Raw genomic sequence first — 14,276 nt, forward strand, 5'->3', positions numbered from 1 at the left:
TGATTTTTGGAAAACATGCATGTCTACTTTCTTACAGTCACTTGATTATCGTATGTGGATCTTAGTTCAGAAAGGGTATACAAAACCAACTAGATTAGTTGATAGGGTTAGAGTTGAAACACTCTTTGCAAACTGGATAGTAGAAGAATTTGACTTAGCAAAATGTAATGCTAAATATTTGAATAGTTTCTTTTGTGCTCTCAAATCTGAAGATTACATGCGGGTTTCCACTTGTAAGAGTGAAAAAGATATATGGGATAGACTTTGTATAACTTATGAAGAGACTAATAAAGTTAAACAGTCTAGATTAAACATCTTGTTACATGACTATGAACTATTTTGTATGAAACCTAATGAATCCATTTCTGACATGTACACAAGATTCACATAAATAGTCACCTCTTTACATGCATTGTGTAGGAAACTAATGAATGTTGAAATGGTTAATAAAATACTTCATTATTTACCTACTACTTATGATGCTAAAATAACTTTAATTATAGAGTCTAAAGATTTAAATATTTACTCTATTGACAATCTTCTTGGATCACTAATTGCTTACAAGCAAGTAGTGAGTGAACGAAAGATTGATGCAGGAGAACCATAAAAGGAGAAGAATGTTGCACTGAAGGTGGAGGAATCAGAGAGTGATTGGGTATACCTGAGGATGAGGATGACATCGCTTTAATGATAAGACAGTTCATAAGCTTTCTAAAAAGGAAGCTAAAGAGACACCAATAATGGAATCAAGGTAAATTCAATAGGAATGTCAAAGTTTCAAATGATGTTATTTGCTATGAATACAGGAAACCTGAACACATTAAGCCAGACTGCCCAAAACTTAAAACCACTCCTAACAAGGAGAAGGTAAAGGAGAAACTAGTGGTAAAGAAGAGCAAAAAGAAATTCTAAAGAGCTTTCTGGACGAACTCAACTTTAGACTCGTTAGAGACTAAAAAGGAAGAGAAAGTCACCAATCTGTACTTAATGGTGGATAATTTTAATTAGTCAGATCAAGAAGAGGTATGTGACTTGACTTACAATGAACTTTTAGAAGTCTCAAAATGCATACATGTTGCATATATAAAGTTAAAGAAAATGCATGCTAGCCTGAACTTAAAGTTACAAGAACTTCAAAGAGAATAAGAGATCCTTAGGAAAGTTCGTGCTTTAATTAATAACAACCACATGAAATTACTTGATAGATTTGATGATTTGAATAAGAACCATGAAAACTTAAAATCATCCTATGTAGAACTTGAAATAGAATTTAATAATTTAAGGATGAATCAGAGAGCAAAATTTATCGAATTAATTATACAAATTGTATATTAGAAGATATGAATTCATTTTATAAACTGAAGATAAAAGCACTCGAGGATAATAAGATACCCCCAAGACTTGAAGATTTTACGAATCCTATTTTGTATCCTAAATTTATACAATCCCTGAGTAGATTGAAGAATTAAAAAGACTTAAGAATCTATTTCCTGGAGTCAAATAGTATAATTATGGATTGTTTGGACATATAAAAAACACCTGTATATTGAAGAAGAAAACCCATTTGGTGTGGAGACCTAAGATGCATAAACCTAAACATATCATACAAGCATCTGTTTATAATTTGCAAAAATGTGAACCCAAACTTGTTTGGGTTCCCAGGTCTAACGTTTGATGATTTTGTAGGATCGCTCTCACACAAGGCCTCGTGAGAGCACATGATACCTAGACAGCGGTTCCTCAAAGCATATGACTTGAGATACTGTATAATTTATATCGATGGAAGCTTGGAGTGGAGACAGGGTTACATTTGAAGATAACACCACAAGGAAGATGGTAGGGTCAGGTATAATTTGAAACTTGAAAAACTTTTTTATATAAAATTTTTTGTTAGTAGGCTTAAAGCATAATCTTATGAGTATTAGTCAGCTATGTGATAAAGGTTATTATGAAATTTTTTTTTCTACTAGCTACATATTAAGCCCGAATGGTAATGATGTTTTGCATGGTATAAGGGAAAATAATGTGTATATGCTAGACTTGAACTGTATCAAAACTCCTACTACTTTTTGTTTAAAAACTATTTCTAATGAGTCATGGCTTTGGCATAGGAGACTTCGTCACTCTAGCATAAATAATCATAGGAGGATTACTCAAATGAACTTAATGAGAGGTATACCAAAACTAGAATTTACTAAGGATCACCTTTGTGATGCATGTCAATTAGGAAAACAGGTGAAGTCCACTTTTAAGTGTAATAAAGATCTTAGAACTAGTAAACAATTAGAGATTTTACATATGAATCTTTTTGGACCAGTTGAAACTATAAGTCTAGGAGGGAAGGTATACGTATTTATAATTGTGGATGATTACTCTAGATTCACATGGGTTATATCATATGAGTGAATCATTTAAAGAATTTAGAAATTTTTCGACTTGGATTCAAAGAAAATTAGGATGCGAGATTATGAAAATTCAAAGTGATTATAGAGGATAATTTGAAAATGAAAAAAGTTGAAGATTTTTGTAAGGAGAATGGAATTGATCATAATATTTTTGCACCTAGAACCCCTCAGCAGAATGGGGTAGTCAAAAGGAAAAATAAAATATTAATAGAAGCCGCTCGAGTCATGTTGGCAGAATATTCACTTCTTAAATATTTTTATACTGAGATGGTTAGCACAACATGTTATATTCTGAATAGGATGAATGTTAGATCTAACTTTAATAAAACACCCTATGAATTACTAGAAGGAAGAACACATAATTTGTCACATTTGTATGTCTTTCGATGTAAGGTGTTTATACATAACAATGGAAAATCTGCCTAAGAAAAATTTGATCCAAAATGAGATGAAGGAATTTTTATAAGATACTCAAGTGTTGAGAAATCTTATAGATTATTCAATAAAAGAACCTTGGTTATTGAAGAAATCACACATATTATATTTGATGAATCTGGATCTTTGGAAGAGCAAATAAAATAAATTTGGTAAGTATAGCTCTTGATTTGAAATAATTGGATATTCAGATTCAGACTTTGCAGGTTGTAGGGTAGATAGAAAGAGCACTTCTGGAACATGTCAATTTATTAGAAATTCTTTAGTCTCTTGGTCTAGTAGAAAATAAAATTCTGTAGCCCTATCTACTACTGAAGCTGAATACATTACCTTAAGAAGTTGTGTGGCACAAGTACTTTGGTTGAAATAACAATTGATTGATTTAGGATTAGCAATAGGCACTATTTCTATTTATTGTGATAATACTAGTGCTATTTGCATTTCTAAAAATCCTATTCAACATTCAAGAACCAAACATATAGACATTAGACATCATTTCATAAGGGATCATATATCCAAAGGAGAAATTGAACTCATTCATGTTTATTCTTTATTCTCAATTGCTTTCCAATGCATTTAGGCAAAGAGGGAATTCTTGGGGAATTCGTGTGAGTCCAAATGGTCCTAGGATTTCACACCAATTATATGCATACGATGTTTTTATCTTCTCCAAAGCCAACATTAAAATTGTGAATGGGATTAAAGATGTTTTAAATAAATTTTTTCAATGATCAGAATAAAAGATAAACATCAACAAGTCCTGCTTGCTCTTTGGAAAATCTATGAATACAAGGAAAAGAAAATCCATTTCCAGGATTATGGAGTTTAATTCTGTTTAGGAGCTGAATTATCTTGGAGTAAAACTAGCTCTTAGAAGACTGAAAAGTTCTAATTTTCAGTTTATTATTGACAAGGCCATGAAGATGAAAAACATTTGGGGACGGAAGTTGATTTCTTTGACAAGGAAAATTCTTCTTGTAAAAAGTGTCATTCTTTCCTATACTACGTTTTACTCTACTAATCCATTGGTTCCTAAAAGTATACTGGATGAGATTGAACCCTTTTATGGAACAAATCTGATGGGAAACACGATATTCACTATGTTAACTGGAAAGTGATATGTTTGCCAACTAATTGTGGAGGAAGAGCTCCAAACTCATATACTAACAAAGATGGGCTTCTAAGAGCTAAGCTTGCTTGGAAATACTCTCAAGAGAAAGATACCTTGCCTTATAAGGTAATGTTTCCTGGACACAATTCTCTGTTTATGGAAGAACTAGTGAGGAAGAGTGGATCCAATGCATGGAAAGTAATTTCTGATGGGGGGGGGATATTTAAAGCATATTACTAAATGGATCATAGCCAATGGTGAATCCATTGATGTATTCAAGGACACTTGGATATTATATAAATGCTTAAATTGATGGCCAACTTTTGTTGTTGCACATGATGACAGTAACCTCTCGGTGAACCGCTTCATTTCAGATGGAGATTGGAATGTGAATGATCTCAAGGCTTATATGGGGAATGAGCTAATCAATTAAATATGTCAGCTTCAAATTTCTCTTGAGCTGGGTGAAGACATAATGGAGTTATTATATCAATTATTTGGTAAGACAATTCTACTCTTGCATATAATGTTTCGATTCAAAACAGCTCTCCTACCATTTTCTGGAATAGGATCAAAATGGCAAAGTTGAATCCACGGGTGGAGAATTTCTGGTTGAGGATATTTAATAATGCAATTCGAACCTATTATTTCTTATCTTATAGAAGATTGCAAAGAGAAATTTGGTGCCCAAGAGGTTGTAGGGACGTTGAAGATATTCAACATGTGGTAGTAAAATGTGAAAAATTATTGGTTGTGGTACAAAAACTGAATGGATGGGGATTTAACATTCCAACATTTCAAACACTTGAGGATTCTCTAAGTGGATAGCTAATCAAAAATCATTCTTAATTAAGTTATACTGCAATGTGTTTTTTTTTTTCATGGAAATCAAAGAATAAATTGATTCACAAAGGAAATGATGATAGTTCTTTGGTTATTGCTTCTAATGCATTGAGCTATGCTTCCTTCTTTACTGATGTGATTAGTATAAATTTTGGAATATGGGGTGCTAACAAACCTTCTAGGTTGTCCAATTTGCATTGGCACCCTCCTCCTCCCGATTGGATAAAAGTAAATATTGATGCGGTGTTGCTACCGTCTTATAAAGCTAGAGTTGGTGGAGTTTTTCGTGATCACAAAGGAAGATTTCACTTAGAATTTGGTTATACTTATGTTCATTGGGATATTTCTAGATTGGAGCTTATAGCTATACAATCTATCAAAGGAGTAATCAAAGAATGGATGAACAACTACAAAGGGATTATTATTGAAGGAGACAATGTTAACATCATCAAGTTCCTCCAAAGCTCCAAAGCAAGCAAGGCTTCGATTTTAGAAGCTTTTAATCTTAGCATTAATTTCAATCATGCTATTTTTAGTTATATAGATAGAGGATGTAATAAGTTAGCAGATCTATGTGCTAACTATGCTTTGATGAGTTCTTTTGTTTAGGATGACATTAGCATGAATAAGGTTCCTCCTTCCTTTTTGGCTTTGTTAAAGGAGGAATCAGTTGTTTGATTGGTTGTAGCTTGTTTATGCTTCTTCTTTATTAATGCAGTAGTTTCATTTTCTTCACAAAAAAAAAAGTAATTTAGAATAGGAAATAAGGGATTCAAGTAAAACAAGAATAGAAACATTATAAATGTGACATAAGTTCTTAATTCATAACTTAGAGGAGGGGCGCAGAATGCCCCTAACATTCCAAATAATATCAATAAACATAAAAGGGGATTAATGACTAGTATGCAAATGGGTGGTTCTAAGAGATTTTAAAATGATGTTCTTATTTTTCTTACCTCTCTTACTATGAAACTTGATGTAACTAGTGTCATTATCATCTTTACCAAAATATTTAGCCATAATATCCATATACTCTATATCAATAAAGGCATCACTGTTATAATTTGAGTTCAAAGTAAGCTTATTATCATTTATTATACCTTCCTGCCTCACATCCAGAGGTAGTACACCCTCCTCAAAGGAAAAGCCATCTTCCTCATTAGTTTTACTACATGATCCACTACCAACATTACCCTCCACCAAAATGATTTGGCCATACTCCTAGTCCTTCACAACAGATTGAGAATGTAAATTATTAGAATAATTATTGTTTAATAACACTAATTCCATATCATGCAAATTTTTGTTAAGAACACAAGTACTAATAGCAGAAGGTGAAACCATGTTTAGATTATTAGTGATAGCAGCATTTGCTAAACCACATTTTGACAACCAGAATCTAAGCAAGAGATAGAGTTAAGATTTTCTTCCTCAAGAAGACTAGGATCATTGACATTGGTGGATGGTGGTTCAATATGAGCTATGGTAAGTTGTATAGATTCCTCAATATTCTCTTGTACCGTAAGAACAAGCCCTCCATCACCTTAGGATTTAGAATCACAATATCATCAACTGAAGGGACATCAATTCCATGTGATTGTTTGGTGGATTCCTTTTCCATCCTAAGATTTGGATGTAACCTATAACACTCATTCACCCCATGACCATGCATCTTACAATGAGAGCAAAAAATGGGCAAATTTTTTATTTCAAGTTTTTAAAAATAACCATTCAATTCTGAGCCAATCCAAATCTCATTAGGATATTTATTAGAGATATCCAACTCAACTAAAATAAGGCCTATAGACAGACGAGAAATAGAAGTTGTAGCTTGGTCCATTTGTAAAGGCCTACCAAAAATTGATGCCAAGACAAATAAGATTTGTGAATTAAGAAAATGAAGTCTAAAGTACAAAAAGGAGATCCACACAAAGGCAATCAAAGATTCCTCATGAACATCAAGTTTGGTGTCCATTTGAGTAATGTCATCTGGCATGCTTAAATGTAGTAGGATCGCCTTAAAAAATACAATTATAACCAAGATATTACTAAGTTGGATCGCAATATGCCTTGAATCCTGTAATCCACTATTAAAAGATCACAAAAGTTTCAGATTCATGAAAAACTTATGAATGACAACCAGATTAGGGCATCTAAGAAAAAATTTACCAACCAAAGTAAGAGAAAAAGGAAAGGCTAGCTGCGAAACAACATAATCATCGGCAATCAAAAATGGACTTCCTTTAAATAAAGTTTGAACAAAGTGAAGTTTAGAGGAAGTAGAAAAATAACTAGCCAAAACCTCCTTAAAAGTGCAAGACTTGCCATCCGAAAATGAAGCAGTCATTGGGAGAGATTACGACGGAGTCGTCATCTCCCAAAGCCAACGAATTGAAAGAAAAAAACCTCAAAATAAAATGAAAGACCAATGAAATAAACAATAGTAAAATAAATCTAAGAGAAAAACTTAGGAGAAGCACATTAGGAGCATGGAAGAAATGAGCATGGGAGCAGGAACCATATATCGCCTCAAAATCCCTATAGAGCATGAGAGCTATGTAATGAATAAAGGGTTTTGAGGTGCATGAACCCATTTATTTTTTAATTAAAACCTAGAGAGGGGCCTACGCGTTAATATAAAAAGCAATTATATGGTCCTTAGGGGGGACCCTCAGCTCTCTAATGCTTGAAAGAGCTACAAAATAAAGTAAAAGAAAATCTATGTGCCGATAGTCCCCACTAATCCAAAAAACAAGATAACCTAGGAACATGCTAAAGATGCTAAAGACGAGCATCCAAAAAAAGAAAGACACTGATAGACATACGAAGCACGATCTTTCTAAAAAAAACTTGATCAGAGCCATCTGCAAATCCACATAAAAATCACTTTGGCTACAAAATAACAAAATAAAGCACATAATAATATAGAAGTATAATTAAGAATTAACTAAATAAAAATCAGAGTACAAAGAAATGATATCAACCAAAAATATCTTCTGCGCAAAAAATCTCCCATAGTAGATCAAGAAATGCTCCCACCAATTAGCAACAATAATGTTAACAATCCAAAACCAAGGATCCAAATTATACTTACAATAATGCCTAAAAAACAAAATTAGGAAAACACAAAATGAGGAGAAAGCATGCCAGCTACTAAAGAAATCCAATTCAAACAAAGATACAGGCATATAGAGCTTAGGACTTGATGAAACTAGCAACCATCACAAAGGAAAACCCAAAGCCAGTCCATCCTACCACCAAGCCAAAACCTACACAACCTAGCAAACACAGCCCAAAAGAAATAAGATAAGCTCCCAAAAAACCTAGGCAGAGAGATAAAATAGCACGAAAGAAAGGGCAAGGTGCAAAAAAACCACCAGCAAAAATTGCAAAGATCCCCGAGGTCAAGATCAACATACCAACCAGCAATGACCCCAAAGACCATAACCAACCGAAAGATAGAACAGTACTAGAGAGGTTCATGACCCATTATCAGATATGTAAGTGAAATTAGGGTTTTCTATTTGATGGACCAAATAAACTCTAATTGTCTTGAATTTTAAACCCTAAGTCAATGATGACATAAGGTTTAAACCCTTATAAATTATAATATTGAATTTTTAAATTTGAACTATTATGAATTTTTTATCTATAATTCCTCTACTCATAATACTAGAAAAGTATTATGGGAGCAACTCATTAATTTTTATAGTATTTTCAACTTGTTTTGGCTTATGAGCCGTGATTTTAACACAATTTCTAATCCTTCTGAGTGTATTGGGGGCTCTACTCTTAACTATCACTCTATGCAGAATTTTAATAATATGATTATGGATTGTAATTTAATTTACATTACTTTCTCTGGTAATAAATTCACATGGAATTATTATCATTTATGGCAACATTTTGATCAGGTTTTGTTTAATGACAGTTGGCTCAAGCCTTTTAACTCTATTTTATTGAGCATCTTAATAGAACTCTTTCTGATCACTCTCCTATATTGATTGTTATTTAAGTCTAGGAAGATGAATTTTTTGCCTCAATTTACATTTCAAAATATGTGGTTGCTTCATGAGTCTTTCTAGGATGTGGTTCAAGAATATTAGCATACCCCCTTGCATCTTGGTAATTCTATTCTTAGCATAAAGAGAATTTGGTTCAAACTAAAAAGACTAAAATAAATCCTTAATTGGAGGAATCAAAATGTTTTTAAAAATAGTTTCACTAATGTTTTGATTTTTGAAGATAAAGTGAACTCAATTGAGGTCAACTATCAAGTGGTTCCTTCTGATGATAATTTCACCTTGCTCAAAGAGCCTAAAGATTGTCTGTTTAAATTACAAGCTCAGTAGGAAGCCTTCTAGAAGCAAAAAGCTGCTGCAAAACACCTTATCAAAGGTGATAATAATACCAAATATTTTCATGTTTTGTTTAAGAGAAAAAGATCCAAAAATTCCACTAATAAAATAAATCTTGATGATGGTTATGTTATTGAGGATGGAGAGGAAATTGCTAATTTGGTTGTTCAACATTTTCAAAATCTCCTCAATAAGTATTTTACTCCTGCTCATATTGATAACCCTGCTATTATCCCTAATCTCATATCTTAGGAGGATAATGTGTTTCTTTCTAAACCCCCATCTTTAGAGGAATTAAAAGAGATTGTTTGTGACATGAATAGTGATTATGTGGCTGGGCTAGATGGTTTTGCTACTAAGTTTTTCCAAAAAGCCTGGAATATTATTAGTCCTAACCTTCTTTCTACTATTTTGGATTTTTTGTTAGGCACAATATCCCTAAATTTTTTATATCTACTTCCATTGTGCTCATTCTCAAGACCAACTCGATTAGGGTGAGAGGTAGCAACATTATCTTGAAGCTTGATATTTCTAAGGCTTATGACAACATTGATTGGAATTTTCTTTACAAGATTTTATAATTATTTGTCTTTAATTTGGTTTTTATCAGTCTTATCAGGATTTGTATTGAAGGATCCTATCTTTCCATTATTATCAATTGAAAAAGCATTGGCTTTTTTTAAATCCTCTCATGGTCTTAGAAAAGGAGATCTTATCTCTGCTGCCCTTTTTATTATTATGGCAAAGTACTTATCTACAGGCCTTGTAAACCTCTTTGAGAATCACCCTAGCCTCTATTTTAGAACCATAGGTGGTTTTTTGATCTCTCACTTATGATTTGCTAAGGATTTTATTATTTTTTTTAATGCTTCTTTAAATCAAATCAATAAACTCTTAGATTTTTTTCATAATTTTGAAATTGTTAGTGGGCTTTCTTTATATAAAAATAAATGTTGCTTTATTGCCCCTAGCAAATTGTCTAATGCTCGTATTGTGGCTATTAAATCCCTAAATAATTTTATCCAAGCTTAAATACCTATTAAATATCTTGGGGTTTCTCTTTTTAAAGGTCATACAAAATCCTTTCTTTTTGATGATTTGATTACTTTGGTGCAGAACAAGCTTTTGTCATGGGATTCTAATTTATATTTTTCATTATAAGTGTTGTTTGCTCTCTTTCTATTTATATTTTTCAAACTTTTCAATCCACTGAAACTACTTGCAATAGGATTGATAAACTTGTCAATAATTTTTTTTAGAAAGGGGCTAACATCAACTCTAAAATTATTTGATCCTCTTGGGACAAGTGTTGTGGTGTATTAAATGAGGGTGCTTTGGGTTATAAGAGCATGTTTTATTTGTCATATACTTTTTATTTCAAGTTGTGGTATACGTTTCATGCTAAAATGAGCCTTTGGGCTAAATTTATGTTTGCTAAATATCGTGTGGGTAAATATCCCACTATTTGCTCCTTTAACCAAGGTAATTCTAAAGTGTCACAAAGCATTGCAAGGTTAAATAGATTGTTGAGCTGCATCTTTCTTGGGGACTTAGTGGTGGGAACATTTTCTTTTGGCAAGAGCATTGGTTAGGTCCTCACTCTATTAATTCTATTACTAATACTTCTTCAACTACTGTGGCTAAGGTAAACTTTTACATTACGGATAATTATTGGGACTATAACAAACTTGCAAATGTGATTCATGACTCTATTATTCAAATAATTTTTAACCTTCCCATGAATATTGAATCAAATGATTTACTTTTATATAATATATCCAAAGATGGTGCTTTTAGATTAAAGGATGTCTGGCATGCTTTTAGAACCAAGAATTATGTTTCTACTATTTTCTCTATGATTTGGCATAAAAGCATACCTTCCACTATTTCTATTTTTATCTGGAGAATTTTTTATAAGTTCATTCCTACTGATGATAATTTAATTAATAAATATTTTATTTTGCCTTCTAAATATCATGTTGAGAATATGCATCATGTTTTTCTTTCTAGTCCTTAGCAGTTAAAACTTGGACTTACTTTGTTGATATTTTCAAATTAAATTATTGTAATGCTAAACTGTCTATTAAAGCTATCCTTAAGCTTTGATTTGCAAAGTCTAAAGGTCATATTAAGAATGTTATTCCTTCTCTCATTTTATGGTATTTATGGTTGAAGAGGAATAACTCTCATTTTAATGGTGTTGGCATGAATCATCATAGTTTTATCAATAATGTGAAAGATAAAGTTATGATACTTTTCTCTATTAATTTGCTTTCTTACAAGAACTTTAAGAATTATTACTTTGTGGCTTTTGACTTAGGTCTTAAGTTGGATGGTGTTAATCATTCTCCTTCTGGACCTAGGATTGTTTACTAGATCAAACCCCCTGTTAAAAATTATAAATTGAATGTGTAGGGTACTTTTAATCATAACTGCTCAGGATGTGGTGGGATTATAAGGCACAGTTATGGTAACATTGTTGTGGCTTTTGCGGGTCCCTTATAGAATTGTGATGTGAATTGTTCAAAGCTCTCAGTTTTTCTTTATGGGATTAGATTATGTATTTCTCTAGATATTTCTAACATTCGTATTGAAGTTGATTCTAATTATTCTATTAAATGCTTAAATAATATGGATGATTCTATGTGCAATTCTAATCCTTTTTATGTGGTGAGGGATAATAAACAATTAATGATCTTTATTAATGCCTCCTTTTCTCATGAGTATATAGAGGGGAATGCCTGTGTTGAATGGCTGGCTAATTGGGGTTATGATTTGGATTGTTTCACTGCTCTTGCTGCTAAAAACTTACCTTCCCCTTTAAAGGGCTTCTTAGATTGGATAAAATTCGTACCCCATAAATTAGAAGTTAATGTGGTTGCATCTTTGAACCTTATGATTTTCCTTACGGTTGCTTCCATTTTTGTTTGTTGCTGGTGGTTGCTAGAGTGTTTTCATTGGAGCCATTTTGTTTTTGTTGGGTTTAGTGGCTCTAGTTTATGTTGTTTTGTTTCCCAGGTTTTTGGTAGGCTGACTATTCTTATGGACTTTTGTTTAGCCTTTTGGTGGTGCTTTCTATTTTCTTTCACCTAGGTTCTGCTTGGGTGTATTTTGGTTGTGGAAATCCTCATTTGTGATAGTCGGTAATTAATTTTATGAACTGCTTAGTTTACCTGGATGTGAGTTTGGGAGATTTTTTTGGAGCTCTACTGTTTTGGTCCTTGCTAAGTGGTGTGATGATTATTGTTGCTATAGTATTTTCTGTGTGGTTGGAGAGCATTTTGATTTGTCTTCAGGTTTTTGTTTTGATGACAGCATTGTTCTTGTTAACTTCTCTTGTCCTAGTTTGTTTGGTGTCATTATGGAGGTGTGCTGGAGGTGCTGTCCACTTCCCTATTTCTTCTACCAATGGTTTTGTGGGGGTGTTTCTTAGGTTTGTTTGTGGATCTTCTTGGATAGGTTGTTGAGAAAGGGAAAGGTTTTTTGTTGCTTGGTTCTATGTTTTCAGTGGCTAGGAAATTTTGGGATTGTGCGGGTGGCTGTTTTCTAGTTTTTCTCAGTTTGGAGGCTAGTTGTTGCTAGAGATGTCCCTAATTGGTTTTGTTTTGCTGGGACTATAATGTGGGTTTCAGCCTTTAACATGGACTACTAGGTTGGTTATTTCTTATATAACAGCAGCATATTTCTGCCTATTATTTCTGATGCTTGGACGAATAGGATCTATTGTAGTTCCTTTTGGTTCACTGGTGCTTTGTGTGGTTGGTTTCCTGATGGTGGCTAGACTTATCCATTTTTTTCTCTTGTATGGTTGTTTGTGTTTCCTTTATTTTGGATCTCATCTTATTTTGTAGAATATTCTTAGTGCAGGTTCTTGTGGTGAGGCCTTTTTTGGATGGGGAACTAGAGCTGAATTTGTACTTTTGTTGCTTTTCCTATTTTTCGGATTATTTTTTGAGTGCTCTTCCTTGCACACTATAGAATGTACCTAAGTTTCCCTATACTTTTGCTTAAATAAAAAAATAAAATAAAATAAAATAAAACCATTATAAATTGTGTTCATCAATACCTTCCTAAATTTTTAAATGAATTTCTGAAATAAATCTATCTACACTTTTAAAAATTTTAGAAGTGGATATCAAGACCAATATTGGCATGAAATCTATGCCCAACTAACCTTTTTTTAAGTGGATTCCAAATTCTTTAATTTTGAATTCCTAGGTGAAAATATGACATAGAAATTAAAAATTCCAATTCATATTCAAACAAGATTAAAACTAACATGAATAAATTTGGACATGAGTAAAACATGTCCAAAAATCATCCCTAAAATTTTGAATACAATTTGAATTATATTTACCTAATAATTTCAAAAATATAGAAATTATTGCGGATCTATGATTTATGATTTTGATGATAGCAAACATTCCTTATTTCTCTACGATTGCCTTATGTGCTAACGTTTCAGGTCTACACGATCAGACTGTAATTTGGAACCAGCTCAAGATTGGGTAGACGAGGTCTGTGTTAGTTTGTAATCTTTTTACTTTCTTGAGTCTGTTGGATTTGGTGTGGCATATAATGGTTTGTAACTTGGAAGATTTTCTATTGTGCCCTAAAATATTTCTATTTTTGGTAACATCGTCTAGGATGATATTTATATCATCCTGGACGATCTGTAAAAACCCTAATTAGGGCATCCTCATTAAAGGAGTCGTAATTATGCAAAACAAATCATCCTGAATGATTTTGTATCGGCCAGGACGATAGGCTCAATTTAGCAAGAATCTGCCGCCAGATCTATTTAAAAATAACCTATTTTTGGATATCGTCCAGAGGATCGTCCTGGACTATAAAATATCGTCCAAGATGATCCAGGTCAATTTTTCCAAAATTTCTCGGGAATTTAAGGAAAGAAATTACATGGTCAAATCATCCTGGACGATCTCCAGATCGTCCGGGCCGATTAGACATCGTCCAGCTTCATTTCAGGGTGATATTCAGGATGATTTTCCTCATATTTGAACTAATCGGCCAGGACGATGATGTCGAAAACTTGCATTAATGAGCTCATTTTGAGAGCTTCTATTTAAGCTATGGCATGGCAACTTTTGTAAGAGTCTTTGG

This window comes from Dendrobium catenatum, unplaced genomic scaffold (assembly GCF_001605985.2).
Source record: "Dendrobium catenatum unplaced genomic scaffold, ASM160598v2 fragScaff_scaffold_1022, whole genome shotgun sequence".
Lineage (NCBI taxonomy): Eukaryota > Viridiplantae > Streptophyta > Magnoliopsida > Asparagales > Orchidaceae > Dendrobium > Dendrobium catenatum.